Source organism: Abramis brama (assembly GCF_963993115.1).
Source record: "Abramis brama genome assembly, contig: SCAFFOLD_62, whole genome shotgun sequence".
NCBI classification, from domain to species: Eukaryota; Metazoa; Chordata; class Actinopteri; order Cypriniformes; family Leuciscidae; genus Abramis; species Abramis brama.
The window spans coordinates 93,648-114,302 of record NW_028155987.1 but is presented as its reverse complement, the minus strand read 5'-3'; the positions used below and the strand labels follow the sequence as shown (position 1 = coordinate 114,302).

Genomic DNA, 20,655 nt, shown 5'->3' with positions numbered 1-20,655 from the left:
AGGACACACAGGTAAACGTACAATACAGCCAGAGACAATGTTCAATTTTGAATGAACACCTTTATTTCAATAATTTAACAATCATCTCTCAGGGAAGCGGAAAAGAGAAAAAAATAATAATAAAAGAAAAGAAAAATAATAGTAAACAAAAGAATCAATTTAGAACTGCTGAGGCTTACCGATGGAGGAGAGAGGAGTCAAAGGCAGTTAGACCTCCCAGGGAAAATCTCACACTAAACACAACCACACCACAGTGAACACAAGGGAAAACAAGAAGATCAACAGCACACCAGAAGGGGACACCACCACCTAGACACCACCACCACCATCGGCTCTCAGTTACTGTAATGAAAAGAAAAGAAAACACAAAAAAACACCATTAACAAAGATTCACCAAAAAGAAAAGAAAAATACAACAAATCAATATCTTTAGTAGTCCTTATGGGGTGGCTTGTGTCAAAATGATTTACGACTTTGACCTTTGACCTTTTGGCAGGTTGAACTTCCGGTGACCTTATGATTGACGGGTTGAACTTCCGGAATGCGGTCATGGGATTAACCTATTGACCCTGCTAGCCTATCGATCATGTTGTTTGACAGTTAGTTTTGAACTATGACCTATCTAGGACTAAATCATAATTTTGACGGGTAGTTTTGTCCTATTTAAATAGAACAGATGTTTTTTGCCGTTTGTTTGAACTTTGTCCCAGTTATATGTGTGTGTGTGTGTGTGTGGTTATATGGCTTGTGTCAGAGACCTGCGCCCCCACCGCAGTGAAAGTGAGAAGCGTATGTCACACAAAATAATCTCATCCTTTAAAATAAAACATACATTGAAACCAATTATTTTAGATGAATAAAAGTGTATAAAATAAAAAGCTACTAAAACCAATTATTTTAGAGAGTTGAAAAGTATGTCCATACCATTGACGTCCACAAAAATAATTAAACTAAAGTTGAAAAACATACCTTTAAAAGTGTATAATATAAAATAAAATAATTTTACTAAGGTTGAAAAATATTCTGTTCTTTTTAAAAGAATATAAAATAAAAAGCTTACTAAAACCAAGTCATTCAGCTGAATAAAATCATCTTACCTTATTTTAGAAAGTTGAAGTATACCATTGATGTCCACAAAAAATGCAATGTATGAATGGATTCAAAATTGTTTTACACAACTGAATTCACATAGTCATTCCTGAATGACCTCACACTGTTTCAAAAACATAAGGAGCGCGTGTCTGTGTGTGTGTGTGTGTGTCTGTGTGTCTATGCGCGCGTCCTCTTCCTGCGAGCTCTGACCCCCCTCCTTACAGTGTAACTGTCAAGTGAATCTCACACTAACAAAAGCTGAAAAAACATTCTATTCTTTATAATCTACTAAAACCAATTCTTTCAGTTTTATAAAAAATCATCTTACATGTTTATAGAGAGTTGAAGAAGCTCTTAACACATCAATTCCATACGAATGGGTCACAAAAATAATTTAACTAAAGTTGAAAAAAATATTCTGTTCTTTTTAAAAGTATATAATGAAATACTTATAAAATCTACTGAACCAAGTATTTCAGTTTTAGATAAACAAAACTGTCTCAAAACATAGCGCGTCTAATGTATGTGTGTCAAAAAGTAAAGGAGCCGTGCGCGTTTCTGTGTGTGCATGTGTGTGTGTGTGTGTGTGTGTGTGTGTGTGTGTCTGTGCGCGCCCCTTCACATGTGAGCTCTGACCCCTCTCCTTCGCATACCAGAGCACGGTGAAAGTGAGGAAGGGGTTTCCTAATATCACACTAACAAAAGTTGAAAAACATACTGTTCCTTAAAAGTGTATAAATAAAATGGTTATAAAAATATACTGAAACCAATTATTTTAGATAAATAAATAAAATTCATCTTACATGTTTAGAGTTACAACTCTTGAACTTACAAGTTCAAGAAGCTCTTAAAGACATAAATCACAGAGTGGTTCTCTCTCACACCAGCGTCTCTGACTCAGAGGGTTGTATTCAGTGATGGGATGAGACATTTTGAATGCTGTGTTGAGGGTAAATTAATTTCAAAGTTTAAATGATATCTTTTTAAAAAAATATTTGTTTCATAACATATAGATGTCCATACATCCTATGAATGAGACTGCAGTTGTAATAGAAAATACTTTTTTTTTCCTGACTCTGCTCCTTCGCATTCCTGAGCACAGTGAAAGTGATAATAATGTTTTAAATTTCACAAAAATAATATAAAATAAATACCTTGCTAGAAATCTACTGAAATGCTTGTAAAAAGAATAAAATTCATCTCACATGTTTAGAGAGTTACGATTCTTGAACTTATGTGTTCAAGAAGCTGTTGAGAGCCATAAATCACAGAGTGGCTCTCTCTCACACCAGCGTCTCTGACTCCTAGGGTTTATTCAGCGATCAGAATGAGACATTGTGTTAGGGCTAAATTTATTTCAAAGTTTAAATGATATCTTTATAAAATGTAAATGTAATGTATAAAAAATTTATAAAAAAGTCTCTCAAACAGAGGCCCTCGCTCGTGTCTATGCTGCATTCTGACATCCCCTCCTTTCATTTCCAGAGGTAACAGTGACACTGTGAAGTGTATCTCACACTAACTAAAGTTAAAAAACATTCTGTTCTTTATAAGTATATAAAAAATATTCTCTCTCTCATCTAAAAGCATAACCTTAAAAAGTTTGCATTAGATATTTTAAAAGATTGATTAAATTAAATCTTTAAAGTTTCAATACATACTCATCTTCTATTTATCTGTACTTATGTATGATATAAATTATTTTTTTTTGCTTAACGGTGACCTAAAGTATAATTGTTATTAAACAATGTCTGTTCAAAAACTGTACTTGGTCGTCTTAAATCTCATTTATACGAAAAAGATTCAACCAGCATTTTTTGTCCATGTGGGGGTTTCAACTTTTATGGTGGGGCTTTCCATAGCTATCCCGTACATCTAAACAGAACCATCACAGAAAACTACATTTTCAAAATGTAAACAAAAGTTTTAGCTAAATAAAAACACCTTATTTCCAGAGAGGCAAAGTAGTTCTTTATGCAATGATAAAAACGATCCAAAAAAGCAAATAGTTTAAGTCGTCCTATAACAGCCCCAGGCCCTTCAGTGATAAACTACAGTGTGAACTGAAGCTTCAGGATATAGGGCGACAGACCAGATGAGTCTCGGGGGGAGTCTCTCTGCATTCCAGACTACATCCAAAGTTTACACTAATTTCATTTAAAAGTTTAAATCAAATCTTTAAAATCATATCTTCTTAGAAGATTTATGTATTATTGTTACTAAGCAGCGTCTGTCCAAAAACTTGAGATCTTAGATCTTTTGTCCATACAACATGAAACATGTTGTCAAAGTTTGTCACAATGTTTTTAAGAAATCCTAGGACTTTACATTGCTCTTATTTAGACAAAGTTGTATCATTTGGAAAATCATCACACAATTTGAGAGATGCAATGTGTGATAAGTAAAAATCACCCATCGTATAAGATCATTTTTACTTGTATCTCCCGAACTAGGGTGAAACCCTTTACTGAGAATATACCACCGGCCATCTACTCAAAATATATGTAGAAGTTTCAAATGTTAGCATTTGTTGATGGTGGTCGCATGAACAGACTTTGGGGAGAGCTATATCAGGAAGCTATGCCCTTTGACCTCCTCGATTTTGCAGGCCTTTTTGTTAAAGATTTTAGAAGATTCCCATCTAGCGGTGAAATTCTATTTTGCATTTAAACGAATAGTGCTTTCTAGCAGTTCTCCCATCTACTCGCTTTTTCAACTTTGGTAAATGTGCCAAGAATCTATGACAACGTGTCTTCCGATAGCGCTTCATCGAGTTTAATTGTACATGTTCTACCGTTATGATGTACTTGTTACATGTTCTACCGTACATGTTCTACCGTTCTATATAATGATTTACACAACCGAGCAATAGACCGTACCTTTGACTTACCCGTCGAGAAGAAAGTAGATTCCTAGATAAAAGCTATCCCGATATTTATTTACATACCGATAAATTAAATTTGAATTTAATTAAAACTTCTCCTGTGGCTCGGCTTAACTATGATCCAGCATTATATTGTACCGTGCAGTGCAGCCTTTCAAATGTGGCGGGGGCAGTATCAACGCCTCCCATATGGTCTAGCGGTTAGGATTCCTGGTTTTCATCCAGGCTGCTACTCAATAGTCGAATAATCATCAATAATAATTTTTAGTAATTCATAGTCTTAGAGGCCTACACGAACTGCAGAAACAAGCAGAATGTGTGAAAACTCAGTTTCAGTACCAAATCATTTTCACAAATACAATTATATTGAATTCAGAAAATTTCACTATGGAATACTTTATCTATCATAATTTCAATTTAGTACGTCATCATTTCAACTTTTCATCTCATAATTATGACGCATAGTCATAATTTCAACTTTTTAAGTCATCATTTCGACTTTTTGTCAATTACGCCTTTTTAATGTTTTAAAGTCATAATTTGGTTGTTGACTATAGTAGTGTTGCACCTGCATGTCCACTAACTCGCTTGTGAGAGTCAGAGTGTGTAAAGTAAGCTCTCATTAGTGTTAGTAGAGTATTACTGGACTGGTAGGGTTAGAATAAGTAATATTACAATAAAATATCTGTTGGTGGGCATCGCGATAAAGAGTTAGCAGATATTAAGCACATATTAAAATTAACATTTTTCAACCGAGCGAGTCTGCGCATGAGAGGCCTTCTTCAACTTTTTAATTCAGAATTACAATGACGCCTTTTTAATGTAATGCTTAAAACGTTTTTTAGTCATAATTTGGTTGTTGACTATAGTAGTGTTGATGATGAAACGTGCTAGTGCTTTTTGTACCTCTCTGGTATTATAGTGTTTCAAGATGGCGGAACGACACGGAAGCCTCCTTGGACTTACCCGCCCCATGTAAATAACAGATAAGAAATGATCTGATTTTAAGAAAGATCATTTTACACCCATGAGGACATATTTATGAATAAAGATGATGATTTTAGCTAATAAAATACCATTTTTCAATCTACACATGAGAGACCTTCAGAAGTCAGAACTTCAGCGGTTTAGGCCCGTTGGCGAAAACACTGCATGTGTAAGGTAGTTTTCCAGATTTTCACCCAAAATCAAATACTGTATGACACTTTTCAAAGTTAGAATAACCTGTTGTGTTCTGACACAAGGCAATTAACCGGTTCTTTTTGTTTTATAAATGTACTTTGCTTATTTCTAAATATCAACCTGATAAATATGAATTCACGATTAAACAAGATAATTTTTAAGAAAAAACATTTTTAAGAAAAATACAACTAAACCATGATAATGTTTAGTTTAGATGTGGATGATTAAGTTTCAGGCGTAGTGCAACCAGATTTCTCTAACATCTCACTCACAACGCAAAACGTTGTAAATAAACATTTTCAAACAGTAATTTTATTTTATTGATTATGGTGATTTAAAGTTTTTGTTATTAACTAATACCTTTATCTTTTAACTAACATCTAACCCCAAATAAACAGATAATGCAATGTTCACAATCTACAGTTATATATTCTCCTACTTAGTATCTTTGGCTGTATTTTGTCACACCGTAGTGATACAAAGTTCCAGACTTTGGTAAAACCTGCAGGTAAAATTCCACAAAAGTAAATTCTAATTCTTCATCATCATGAGCCATTTAAAACAAATACAGGAAAGCCACTATAGTGATCCGTTTTAGCTTTTGAATGTCTGTCATTGACATCTTGTTTCTTTTTGTACAGTTTGCAAAAAGTACATAGACTGTGGTCAAACATGTTAGGAATGTATCCTATACATTAGAGGTCCTTCTACACGATAGGCCTTTAACCGGTTCTTTTTTGTTTTATAAAAAAAAGAAAACAAAAAATATGACTAAAAAAAATGACTAAATCTTTCTGCGATGCCTACGAAACATCGACGTAAAAGATGAGTATGGCTGTTTTTCTGTTACCTATTACGCTATAACTCGTCTAACTATTACACTTATTTTGTTATTTTGTGTGTGTGTCGCTAAACAACGGTTAAGCTAATGAATTACGGTTGATACGTGGTATTTTTACGTGAATTGATTCATTTTTTTATTCCGACCACACTTTGACACCATTGTTTTATTCGGCAGAATGCCGAAATATTTAATCTATCGTCAATTTCAATGGTTAGATAAATCATCTAACTATTATATCTAACAAGCACAGTCGCATTAGAGTCAGATTCTTGTTTATTTTGAACATTGTTATTGAACCGTTTTTCAATATTATTGAAAATAATTGTTAAATAAAAGCGCTATTGTTCTCGGCCTCATCAAAGTTCACATAGTTTTCACAGGAGCGTACCGTTTTTGAACAAGACTTTGTTTAAAAGATTTTGTTTGCATTTCTTCTGAAACACCCTGTTTTGAAATTGTTTAACATCGCTAGCGTAACACTTACCGTACTGCCGGTTGTGATTGTATGGCGTTTTCTTTACACTTTTCCTACAGTTAGCTGTAATGTTAGTGGTCTTCTCTTTGTTCATATCCGACGGTATTCGCATGAATTGGCTTGAATTGTATCTTGATTTGATACGAGAGACATTTATTATATTATATTATTATACCATAAATAGCGCTAGAATGTATATTTTAATATTTTAATCTCTGGTTCTATGTTTTTAAAGACAAGGACGCCTCTTTCTATAAGCGACCCTCAAAATCTGTGCATACAACAAAATTACTTTTGTTTGAAGAAAAACTCAGCGGGTGCTTGATCACTATTGAATCTATTAAACACCCCTGAATTCGGTAATGTTATCACATTTTAATTTCAACTAACTTACTTTTCAAATAACATCTTGTTGGTCAAATTAACTTAAAGCCTGCGCAAAATTATTCTTAAAAAACATTAACTTAAAGCATGCACATCCTAACTACTTTCTAAATGTTTGTAAATCCAAAAACTGTTGTCACTGTTGTCACTGGATTGTTTTTATGCATCAAGTTAAATGTAAATTTGCAAATCCAAATGATAGGAAAACTTTATGATAGGAAAGTACGGACGGCGTCTTTGACCAATCCTCTACATATGGGGCACTTGCGCAGAGAAGGCGCACATTCTTTGCACACAACTAGGTGACCACAGGGGATGAAGACAATGTTTACTTCCTTATCCATGCAAACTTTGCATGTGCGCTCCTCTTGAAGTCTTCTTAACTGTTCCTCCATAGGCAAGTCTGAAAGATCTTGACTCGGGGATGCAGCTTCATTTGTCTGGGCCGTCAGGCCACACTCAAATTCCATCTCCAAAGCAGGATTGTTCTCTTGTTCTCTCACAAATTCTCTCGAGTCACTGTCTCCATGAGTCAATAGCCGCTCAAATAGTCTTGGAAATCTTGCTTGAATCTGATGAACAAACTCTTGGCCCTTTTCTTGCAGCAGGTATTGACATCTTGGAAACCACTTGGCATGTTCTACCCATGGATCATCACCAGACTCCCAACATCTGAGTCCACCATCGCATGAAAAGCACTTCACGTCATCATTACGACCAACATAGTAAAAACCAGCCTTAGCCAATTGGTCTGGTCGAACAGTTATTCTTGAGGGCCAGTAGACAAATGTGAGCGACCTGTCTTCACACCGTTGCATTGCCGATGCATTGGAAAGGATAGATAAAGGTACATTATCTGCACGGTCACCTCGAATGAAGGGGCAGTTGGGGTAATGTCTCTGGTGCTCTGATACTGCACGATCTCCCGGTTCCCAGTTGCTAAGCTGGCCTCCACAACTGAAGCAAGCCACTCTGTCGCCCTGACCAAGGTAGTAGAAACCACTTTTGGCAAGCTCGGCCGGACTTACTGGTGCAAGAGTCCAATTCTGAAAGGTGTCAAGGCGTTCCTGTTCCCGACGCATGCCAGGATTGTGACAAGCCGGAGGTTGCTGGTGAGACATATCCATGTTTAAGTAAACTCCTCCGTTTGGCCTGAAACGGATGTCGCAGGGGTGGAAAGCTCTCAGTTGCGAAGCGGGGAAAAGGGTGAAGACATAAAAATGGGACCACAGGGCGTGTCCACTCAAGCCCTTCTCTCTGCCGGACTAGTGTCTAGTCATCCATGGCAGAACGCATCATCTTATTAAAAAATGTAATGAGAACAAGAACAACACCACAAAATGTCTTTTCTTCTGTACACGGCGGGCAAAACAGTTGTATCATTTGATACAACTGTATTGCCGCCTCGGGAATACGATAATTAAAATGCAGAAAACAAATATTGAAATATTGAATTATTCTAAATATTATGAGCTCAGACATTTTTTACCAGAATTTTATTTCAACATTATACTTTCATACATTGAAGTAAAACGACAATAACGACATTTACAGATGGTCTAACCAGAATAAAAAATCTCTGCAGGCTATCATGTTTTGCTCCAGGCTATAGTTGACCAGACTTTCAACTAATTCACCAACGTCAGTTTTTGCATTTTTTGACACCAGTGACACACAGAGATCCGTTACAAAAGTCCATATAGCGAGTATTTCTGTGATTTCGAATTCGTCACAACATCCACCCAACACATCCAGAACTTTTCTGAGGATTACGCCGTTCGGCTCTTTGCCGTTAAAAAACATGGGCGTTACATCAGGCCATGGCTTTGTCAAGCCTCTTACGACGTCCATTTCATTTTTGAGATTTGTCACACGTTTGGTATCCTGCGCACAATCTTTTTTCATATCACGCGCAGCGTCGATGATCCTGTGCATCAAGCCAACCATTTGGCCTCTAAAATAATCTTTAAACATAGAGTCCAGCATATCTCTTAAACGACACTCTTTGCCCGTGGCACACTCACACACCGGAGGATAATTGTACCCCGTATCGCCAGAACTCAACGGGGAGTCGCTCTCCTTTAGGTTTTGCGTCGCCATTTTTTCAGCTTTTCGAAGAGTCTACTGAATCTCCTGCAATGTTCCTGGAATCTCCCTTGCGGTACAATCGTGCCTTGTGCGTTAATGCGCAGAAGTTTGTGGGTCAGAAGTTTGCGTCAGGTTCAGGACTTTCAACTTTTGTTGCAGTGGCGCAGCAGTCCGAGGCTAGTAGAGCTAGAGTAGAGCGTGTAATGTCGTGAAATATTTATCAGGCTGGGGTCCACCCACCCTGTTGTGTAGAATGTATGGAGGTTGGCCTCAGGAAAGCCATAAATAACTAGTTCCTGCATAACCAACAAGTTCTACATGTCGCCAGAGAGAAGTTTGAATCGTTCGAGTCATACACACAAGTGCAGCGATGGAGCGCGTGAACACGAGCAGTGTGAGAGGATTCCTGAGATCTTGCGACGATCTGACTGAGAAGATTCGCTGTTTAATACAGAAGAAACTCATCAAGAAGTACTTGAGCAGGTATAAAAACCTATTTTATTTGTGGATTAAAGAATAGAATAAAGAATAGCCATTTCTATAATAAAAGTATTTCTCTCACTATGGACAACCAATCCCATGCATGCCAAACTATCATTTGGCATAACTAATCATTATCAACATATATTTTTTTGATAAAAAGAGTTCCAAATGGCACTTATTTTTGACCCGCTAAGTGCTCCAAAGTTCACTTTGTCCACAAAAAGGAACTTTGCCTTAATTTAACGAAGGCTATGGATGTTAGGTAAATACGTTTATTAAATTGTACACATTCATTCATGTACACATGTTATGTGTTTCTTCTCCTTTCACATTAAATCACAATTTAGAAAAAAAGAAATTAGAAACAAATTGATTATTTTTGTAGTTGTTTAACATTTCTCAAAACATTTGTCAAATATGAAATGTTTAGTTTAGCTACTTGCACCTTATCTCGCACTTTGACCGTTATCAGCTATTATCAGATACTATTGTCCTAACATAGACTATTGTTTTAACTCTGGTTTAACCTGCTGTTCACCGGCCATCATGTGCTCTAACACCTGCAGCATCAGCCGGTTCATTGACTTTGAACTGGTGTATGAATGTGTTTATTTTATGTTAACTTTATTTTTGCTGTACATACATTTGATTCTTCTAACTGCTTGTCTTTGGTTAATACAGCTGGAGAAGAACAACAGGGAGGTTGGAAGATACAGTAGAGGAACTACAGAATAAATATGGAGAGAAAACAGCATTAAAAAGGATCAAGTCCATAGTGAAAAAAATCAGAAAAAAGAATATCAAACGTAGGAAAAGATTTATAATTTTACTTTGTTAGTAGTGAATATGTTTCTCAATCTTCAATCTTCTTAAAAAAATTTTTTTTTAACAGATGGTGACGTTCAGACGCTGAGCATTCAAACACATTCTGGAAACATGACAAACCAACAGCCTAACAACCATCTACAACGACAGCATAATAATACTAATAATAATACTAATAATAATTCTACATCATTCGGACGGCTATTCATTCAGATCCCTAATCAGCTTACCTTCACAATTGACCAGAAGAATGGTGGGACAATAGTTGCTCCAATCATGGTAGAAAAGACAATATATGGTGATGTTAACATCAGTGTGGTGAGTGTCTGATAAGTTAGTCCATAGAGTGTGGAACTTTGCATCACTACGGTGTGACAAAATACAGCCAAAGATTTAAGCACAACTACTTAGATACATAGGAGAATATCTAACAATGTAGATTGTGAACATTGCATTATCTGTTTATTTGGGGTTAGATGTTAGTTAAAAGATAAAGGTATTAGTTAATAACAAAAACTTTAAATCACCATAATCAATAAAATAAAATTACAGTTTGAAAATGTTTATTTACAACGTTTTGCGTTGTGAGTGAGATGTTAGAGAAATCTGGTTGCACTACGCCTGAAACTTAATCATCCACATCTAAACTAAACATTATCATGGTTTAGTTGTATTTTTCTTAAAAATGTTTTTTCTTAAAAATTATCTTGTTTAATCGTGAATTCATATTTATCAGGTTGATATTTAGAAATAAGCAAAGTACATTTATAAAACAAAAAGAACCGGTTAATGGCCTTGTGTCAGAACACAACAGGTTATTCTAACTTTGAAAAGTGTCATACAGTATTTGATTTTGGGTGAAAATCTGGAAAACTACCTTACACATGCAGTGTTTTCGCCAACGGGCCTAAACCGCTGAAGTTCTGACTTCTGAAGGTCTCTCATGTGTAGATTGAAAAATGGTATTTTATTAGCTAAAATCATCATCTTTATTCATAAATATGTCCTCATGGGTGTAAAATGATCTTTCTTAAAATCAGATCATTTCTTATCTGTTATTTACATGGGGCGGGTAAGTCCAAGGAGGCTTCCGTGTCGTTCCGCCATCTTGAAACACTATAATACCAGAGAGGTACAAAAAGCACTAGCACGTTTCATCATCAACACTACTATAGTCAACAACCAAATTATGACTAAAAAACGTTTTAAGCATTACATTAAAAAGGCGTCATTGTAATTCTGAATTAAAAAGTTGAAGAAGGCCTCTCATGCGCAGACTCGCTCGGTTGAAAAATGTTAATTTTAATATGTGCTTAATATCTGCTAACTCTTTATCGCGATGCCCACCAACAGATATTTTATTGTAATATTACTTATTCTAACCCTACCAGTCCAGTAATACTCTACTAACACTAATGAGAGCTTACTTTACACACTCTGACTCTCACAAGCGAGTTAGTGGACATGCAGGTGCAACACTACTATAGTCAACAACCAAATTATGACTATGACTAGTGTAGTTATGACTGACTATGTGCTTAAAAAAAGCGCTAGATGATAACCCTATTGGAGTAACCATTTACCCATCAGAACGACCGATTACTGATCTTACATTTGCAGATGATATAGCAGTCCTTGCAGAGTCAATGGAGTCCATGCAAATAATGATTGACCATATTACTCAAATGGCAGCTTCTGTTGGTCTGAAATTAAACTGGCAAAAATCTAAATACATGACTGCTAACACTGACTCCATAAATCCCAATAACAACCTAACCATCGAAAATGAACCAATGGAACTTGTCACCTCATTCACATATCTAGGAAGCAAAATTGCCCTAATAGGAAGCTCGGATGAAGAAGTTCAAATGAGAATACAAAGAGCTTCCTCAATCTTTGCGGCACTGAAATATTTCTGGAATAGACGTGACATCCGAATCAAAACAAAAACAAGAATATATTGTGCTATAGTTCGGGCGACACTACTGTATGCCTCTGAAACGTGGCCTCTAAAAGCTGACCAACAAAAAAGGATGGAAATATTCGACCACCGCTGCCTAAGACGCATAGCCAAAATCCGTTGGTCTGACTTCATCTCAAATGAACAGGTCCGTGAACGTTGTGGCCTAAAGGAGTCCCTGTCTTCAGTGCTTATGCAACGCCGCTGGAAATGGATTGGACATGTTTTACGTATGCAAAATAATCGCTTACCATTACAAACTTTTATGGCCATTCCTGGCCCCCTTTGGAAACGCCCTAAAGGAGGCGTTCGTATGACAACGAAAAGATACTTTCACAAGGCTGCCGAATCCTTTATCATGGTACCCTTTGGATTGAGTAGAAAGAAATATGACAAAGAATGGCAAGGACATATTCAAACCTTGGCTATGGACCGAGTACAATGGAAGTGCATTACACAGGATGTCGTCCAAACCCTGCAGGGGTGTAAAGGACGCTAAGCAAAGTAAGTAAGCAAATTATGACTTTAAAACATTAAAAAGGCGTAATTGACAAAAAGTCGAAATGATGACTTAAAAAGTTGAAATTATGACTATGCGTCATAATTATGAGATGAAAAGTTGAAATGATGACGTACTAAATTGAAATTATGATAGATAAAGTATTCCATAGTGAAATTTTCTGAATTCAATATAATTGTATTTGTGAAAATGATTTGGTACTGAAACTGAGTTTTCACACATTCTGCTTGTTTCTGCAGTTCGTGTAGGCCTCTAAGACTATGAATTACTAAAAATTATTATTGATGATTATTCGACTATTGAGTAGCAGCCTGGATGAAAACCAGGAATCCTAACCGCTAGACCATATGGGAGGCGTTGATACTGCCCCCGCCACATTTGAAAGGCTGCACTGCACGGTACAATATAATGCTGGATCATAGTTAAGCCGAGCCACAGGAGAAGTTTTAATTAAATTCAGATTTAATTTATCGGTATGTAAATAAATATCGGGATAGCTTTTATCTAGGAATCTACTTTCTTCTCGACGGGTAAGTCAAAGGTACGGTCTATTGCTCGGTTGTGTAAATCATTATATAGAACGGTAGAACATGTACGGTAGAACATGTAACAAGTACATCATAACGGTAGAACATGTACAATTAAACTCAATGAAGCGCTATCGGAAGACACGTTGTCATAGATTCTTGGCACATTTACCAAAGTTGAAAAAAAAACGAGTAGATGGGAGAACTGCTAGAAAGCACTATTCGTTTAAATGCAAAATAGAATTTCACCGCTAGATGGGAATCTTCTAAAATCTTTAACAAAAAAGGCCTGCAAAATCGAGGAGGTCAAAGGGCATAGCTTCCTGATATAGCTCTCCCCAAAGTCTGTTCATGCGACCACCATCAACAAATGCTAACATTTGAAACTTCTACATATATTTTGAGTAGATGGCCGGTGGTATATTCTCAGTAAAGGGTTTCACCCTAGTTCGGGAGATACAAGTAAAAATGATCTTATACGATGGGTGATTTTTACTTATCACACATTGCATCTCTCAAATTGTGTGATGATTTTCCAAATGATACAACTTTGTCTAAATAAGAGCAATGTAAAGTCCTAGGATTTCTTAAAAACATTGTGACAAACTTTGACAACATGTTTCATGTTGTATGGACAAAAGATCTAAGATCTCAAGTTTTTGGACAGACGCTGCTTAGTAACAATAATACATAAATCTTCTAAGAAGATATGATTTTAAAGATTTGATTTAAACTTTTAAATGAAATTAGTGTAAACTTTGGATGTAGTCTGGAATGCAGAGAGACTCCCCCCGAGACTCATCTGGTCTGTCGCCCTATATCCTGAAGCTTCAGTTCACACTGTAGTTTATCACTGAAGGGCCTGGGGCTGTTATAGGACGACTTAAACTATTTGCTTTTTTGGATCGTTTTTATCATTGCATAAAGAACTACTTTGCCTCTCTGGAAATAAGGTGTTTTTATTTAGCTAAAACTTTTGTTTACATTTTGAAAATGTAGTTTTCTGTGATGGTTCTGTTTAGATGTACGGGATAGCTATGGAAAGCCCCACCATAAAAGTTGAAACCCCCACATGGACAAAAAATGCTGGTTGAATCTTTTTCGTATAAATGAGATTTAAGACGACCAAGTACAGTTTTTGAACAGACATTGTTTAATAACAATTATACTTTAGGTCACCGTTAAGCAAAAAATAATAATTTATATCATACATAAGTACAGATAAATAGAAGATGAGTATGTATTGAAACTTTAAAGATTTAATTTAATCAATCTTTTAAAATATCTAATGCAAACTTTTTAAGGTTATGCTTTTAGATGAGAGAGAGAATATTTTTTATATACTTATAAAGAACAGAATGTTTTTTAACTTTAGTTAGTGTGAGATACACTTCACAGTGTCACTGTTACCTCTGGAAATGAAAGGAGGGGATGTCAGAATGCAGCATAGACACGAGCGAGGGCCTCTGTTTGAGAGACTTTTTTATACATTTTTTATACATTACATTTACATTTTATAAAGATATCATCTAAACTTTGAAATAAATTTAGCCCTAACACAATGTCTCATTCTGATCGCTGAATAAACCCTAGGAGTCAGAGACGCTGGTGTGAGAGAGAACCACTCTGTGATTTATGGCTCTCAACAGCTTCTTGAACACATAAGTTCAAGAATCGTAACTCTCTAAACATGTGAGATGAATTTTATTCTTTTTACAAGCATTTCAGTAGATTTCTAGCAAGGTATTTATTTTATATTATTTTTGTGAAATTTAAAACATTATTATCACTTTCACTGTGCTCAGGAATGCGAAGGAGCAGAGTCAGGAAAAAAAAAGTCTTTTCTATTACAACTGCAGTCTCATTCATAGGATGTATGGACATCTATATGTTATGAAACAAATATTTTTTTAAAAAGATATAATTTAAACTTTGAAATTAATTTACCCCCAACACAGCATTCAAAATGTCTCATCCCATCACTGAATACAACCCTCTGAGTCAGAGACGCTGGTGTGAGAGAGAACCACTCTGTGATTTATGTCTTTAAGAGCTTCTTGAACTTGTAAGTTCAAGAGTTGTAACTCTAAACATGTAAGATGAATTTTATTTATTCATCTAAAATAATTGGTTTCAGTATATTTTTATAACCATTTTATTTATACACTTTTAAGGAACAGTATGTTTTTCAACTTTTGTTAGTGTGATATTAGGAAACCCCTTCCTCACTTTCACCGTGCTCTGGTATGCGAAGGAGAGGGGTCAGAGCTCACATGTGAAGGGGCGCGCACAGACACACACACACACACACACACACACACACACACACACACACACACACACACACACACACATGCACACACAGAAACGCGCACGGCTCCTTTACTTTTTGACACACATACATTAGACGCGCTATGTTTTGAGACAGTTTTGTTTATCTAAAACTGAAATACTTGGTTCAGTAGATTTTATAAGTATTTCATTATATACTTTTAAAAAGAACAGAATATTTTTTTCAACTTTAGTTAAATTATTTTTGTGACCCATTCGTATGGAATTGATGTGTTAAGAGCTTCTTCAACTCTCTATAAACATGTAAGATGATTTTTTATAAAACTGAAAGAATTGGTTTTAGTAGATTATAAAGAATAGAATGTTTTTTCAGCTTTTGTTAGTGTGAGATTCACTTGACAGTTACACTGTAAGGAGGGGGGTCAGAGCTCGCAGGAAGAGGACGCGCGCATAGACACACAGACACACACACACACACACAGACACGCGCTCCTTATGTTTTGAAACAGTGTGAGGTCATTCAGGAATGACTATGTGAATTCAGTTGTGTAAAACAATTTTGAATCCATTCATACATTGCATTTTTTGTGGACATCAATGGTATACTTCAACTTTCTAAAATAAGGTAAGATGATTTTATTCAGCTGAATTATATTCTTTTAAAAAGAACAGAATATTTTTCAACCTTAGTAAAATTATTTTATTTTATATTATACACTTTTAAAGGTATGTTTTTCAACTTTAGTTTAATTATTTTTGTGGGCATCAGTGGTATGGACATTGATGTGTTAATTTTAACTCAGTCATTTTTTATTCATCTAAAACTAAAATAATTGGATCAATAAGATATTTATATTATACTTTTAAGGAACGGTATGTTTTTCAACTTTAGCAAGATATTTTATTTTATATTATACACTTTTAAAGGTATGTTTTCAACTTTTATTAGTGTGAGATTTCACGATGCAAAGGAGTATGCAAAGGAGGGGGTCAGAGCTCAGACGGAGAGGGGGCGTGCATAGACGCTGGTGAGCTCATACAGGAAAGGAGTGTTTTTGTTTTACCACTTTTAATAATTCATTGATTTTAAAAGCATTATTACAACTTTAAAACATTTTTAAACTTTTAGGATTATAATTTCACCCCCTGATATCTTGATCACTGAAGTCAGAGACCGTCCGACTTACAAACATGTAAGAAGATTTTTATTTTTATTCTTTTTTGTAAGATATACTGTGTAAGCATTCCATTATATACTTTTAAAGGATAGAATGTTTTTTTTCAACCTTAGATTATATAATTTATATTATATAAATTATATAAAGGATAGAATATAAAGGATAGAATGTTTTATACACTTTTATTCATCTAAAATAATTGGTTTCAATGTATGTTTTATTTTAAAGGATGAGATTATTTTGTGTGACATACGCTTCTCACTTTCACTGCGGTGGGGGCGCAGGTCTCTGACACAAGCCATATAACCACACACACACACATATAACTGGGACAAAGTTCAAACAAACGGCAAAACTATGATTTAGGTCAAAACTAACCGTCAAAATTATGATTTAGTCCTAGATAGGTCATAGTTCAAAACTAACTGTCAAAAACATGATCGATAGGCTAGCAGGGTCAATAGGTTAATCCCATGACCGCATTCCGGAAGTTCAACCCATCAATCATAAAGGTCACCGGAAGTTCAACCTGTCAAAAGGTCAAAGGTCAAAGTCGTAAATCATTTTGACACATGCCGTCCCATAAGGACTACTATCTTTAAATGAAAAAGAACTAACAACTTATCACAAAATATGAACAATAACTGCCGGAACCAACAATGGTCCTCGAGAGGCAGTAGAAGAACACACAAGAAAAAAAAAAGAAAAATAAATAAATGTATATGACTCCAGTAATCAAAAAAAAAAGAAACCAAAAATAAATTTGTCACAAAATACAGACAATGACTGCCAAAACCAACAATGGTTATAAAAGGGCAGTATAAAGAAAACTTTATATATCTATGGATATATAAATCCAATGATCAGAAAAGAAGAAATCACCCAAGGAATAAATACAAATTGAATCTAAATTGGAATCAAAACAAAGAAAAAAAACACAAAAGAAAGAAAAACAAACTCCTTAAATCAGTAAGATTATAATATAAAGCCCCAACCCCTTGAGGTATGTTCAAACATCATAAAAACAATAACTAATATTGCAAGTGGCACATACTGTTGGCCCTGTAGCCGTAATTATACCCGCAGTTGAAATAGCAAGACGGGCACACAGCAATTTGCTCCAGTTATTGTTACCGAACTCAATACATACAAAGCGAACAACAGTTCGGGAAATCAACAGTCCAGGAAAACAGCCGTACCGGCCGGACAGACAAAGCAGCGTAGGCAACACTGCCGTATAGGCAAGACAGCAGCTAGCAGCCCAATACTGTGTTGCTGGCGACGATCTCCAGCTAAACCGGCCTCATTCCTGTTGTTTACACACAAATATTACCATTAAAATGAATTAAAATAAACTAAATGAACCCAACGCCATGGCATACATACCGATCAAGCAGCATCCATGTTCAACCGAGGGAGATGGCTCGACGCGTGCCAACGGCACCAATAATGCAGTAAATCCGTTGATTAGATACGCTGAACCACAAGGTGGAAGACTGAGCCTCCAACTGGAGATCTAAGCGTCCAACACACAGTAACCATCACTGCAGATGAGGACAATAATATTCACATAAAGACAACAAAGCCGCTACCCTACCTGTTAACACAGCAGAGCACACGGAGAGAGCGACCCGGAAGCACAACACAACTTCCGTCACTGACGAGCAAGAGAGCGCGTTAGACGGACTTCGCTATATTTATAGGACGGAGCCTCACACGGGGATTGGCCAACAGTACGCTAGCTCGTTACACTAACTCATACTGCTACAATCTACCCCACCTTTTGCATTGTCGCCCCGACGATGAATAAGTAAAATTAAAAATACCATATACTAGCTCCAGGGCCGAAATAGCGCCATTACTGTGTTGGACACAGGGTCAGCAGCATTGTCCACTGCCACTACCGGTCTTGGCAGATGATAGACATTGGAATGCTGGCCCGCAGTTGACCGTGCTGTCCGACGTATTGCCACTTCACTAACTGCTGGAACAAACTGAGGCAAAGGGGGTGAAGGGGAGGTAGGTCCTTCTGGTGCCCTGATAACAATAGGCACTAATGGGGCTTGCCCAGTAGATGGCAAGGGAGCTGACAGGAGCTGCAACCGAGGGGTGGTTTGAGTCACAGATACCTGAGTGGGGGTTACCAAAGGAGCCTCATGCCTCACCACCAACAGATCATCCCCTGACAACTCGTCCTCCGACTGAGGCAGGTCAGCAAGAGGTAAACAAGGTGAGGCAGCCTCACTTGAAGGATTAGCTTCAACCACAGCCTTCAGCAGTGCACGGTTGACCTGCTTGGCTTTGGTTGGTTCGTCCACTGGTGCAATTGTGTACACAGACCCTCCCTCTCTGGGCACTTTGAGGACTCTGTACTGTACAGGACCGTAGAGGTCACGGAGCTTATGACGCCCCCGTGCAGTAAAATCACGAAACCACACTAGCTGGCCCAATTTAAGGGGCAAAGCTCTCACCCGGCGATCATGGTGATTCTTACGACGCTCTGCAACAACCCGCAACCTCTCTGTAGCACCTTCGAAGGCCAACTGCAAGCGGGTCTGATGCTCCTGAATCCACTCATGGATGTTTCCACCCACGGGGTCCTGAACTCTACCCAACAGGAAGTCGACTGGTAGTCTAGGCTCCTGTCCGAACATTAAAAAGAACGGAGACTCCCCAGTCGACTGATGAGGGGTTGTATTATAAGAGAACAGGACCTGTGGCAAGCAGGAGCTCCAGTCCCTCTTCCGAGACACTGGCAGAGTGCGCAACAAGTTGTGGAGCGTTCTATTGAACCGTTCGCATTGGCCATTCCCGGCTGGATGGTATGGCGTGGTGCGAGACTTTTCAATGCCATAAAGGCGACACAGCTGTTGAATAAGGGAGCTCTCAAAGTTTCGGCCCTGATCAGAGTGGATACGGGCAGGAACACCAAACTTGGAGAACCACTCTACCACCAAAGCTTGGGCCACAGTGGGGGCCCGTTGGTCAGAGGTGGGAACAGCAAGTGTGTATTTGCTAAAAACATCAGTCATGACCAGTACATTCTCTAAACCACTCTGGGTGGGTTCTAACACTGTATAGTCAATGGCTACAATCTCATTAGGCCGTGAAGCCAACAGGTGCCCCATAAAACTAGAACTAGGACGTTGAGAGTCCTTACCAACTTGACACCTCTCACAGGCCTGACACCATTTGGACACGTCTGCGGTCATACCTGGCCAATAACAGCGCTGGCGTAGGAGCTCCAACGTCCTTTCTATGCCCTGATGGCCATGCTCCTGGTGGACCTTAGTAAGCACCTCTTCCTTTAGGGAAGCAGGCACCACCACCTGCAAGACTACTTCCGCGCCATCGGGGCGAAACACCCGGCGATACAGGGCACCACTCCTCTCAACCAGCCTGTCCCACTGTCGAAGTAACGCCAATGCAGGCTGGGACGCCCTTTTACGCTCTTCAAAGTTGGGACGCTGCTCACGTCTCCAAAACACCAAGACCTCCTGAATAACCGGATCAGCCTGCTGGAGGGTACAGATATCAGAGGTGGTGAGATGAGGCAGGGCCATGACAGCAGATTGAATTGCTTCAGGTTCCTGAAGAGCCTGCCGCAGAGGCTTAGGGAGTGATGTACCAGGAAGCATAGCTTCCATATCTGCTGGGACCGGAGGATACTGGCGGGATAGAGCATCCGCATTCTTGTTGCTTCTACCTGAGCGATACTTTACCTCGAAATCAAATGACGCAAGCTGGGCTGCCCAGCGTTGTTCAGTTGCACCAAGTTTAGCCGATGACAAGTGGCTAAGCGGATTATTGTCAGTGAAGACCACACATTTATGGCCCAGCAGATACTCCCGAAATTTCTCCGTCATGGCCCACTTGAGTGCAACAAATTCCAATTTCATAGAGCTGTAGTTCACCATGTTG

General features: G+C 37.6%; 1 long non-coding RNA gene across 1 annotated transcript; it reads right to left on the bottom strand.

Moving 5' to 3' along the window:
* Positions 1-49: 49 nt before the first annotated feature.
* On the bottom strand, positions 50-18,396 carry LOC311077199. Its single transcript, XR_014604801.1, has 4 exons — positions 18,332-18,396; positions 18,121-18,250; positions 17,349-18,043; positions 50-438 (listed from the first exon to the last, which is right to left on the bottom strand). It is a non-coding gene; the product is annotated as an uncharacterized lncRNA (long non-coding RNA).
* Between the last annotated feature and the right edge of the window lie 2,259 nt (positions 18,397-20,655).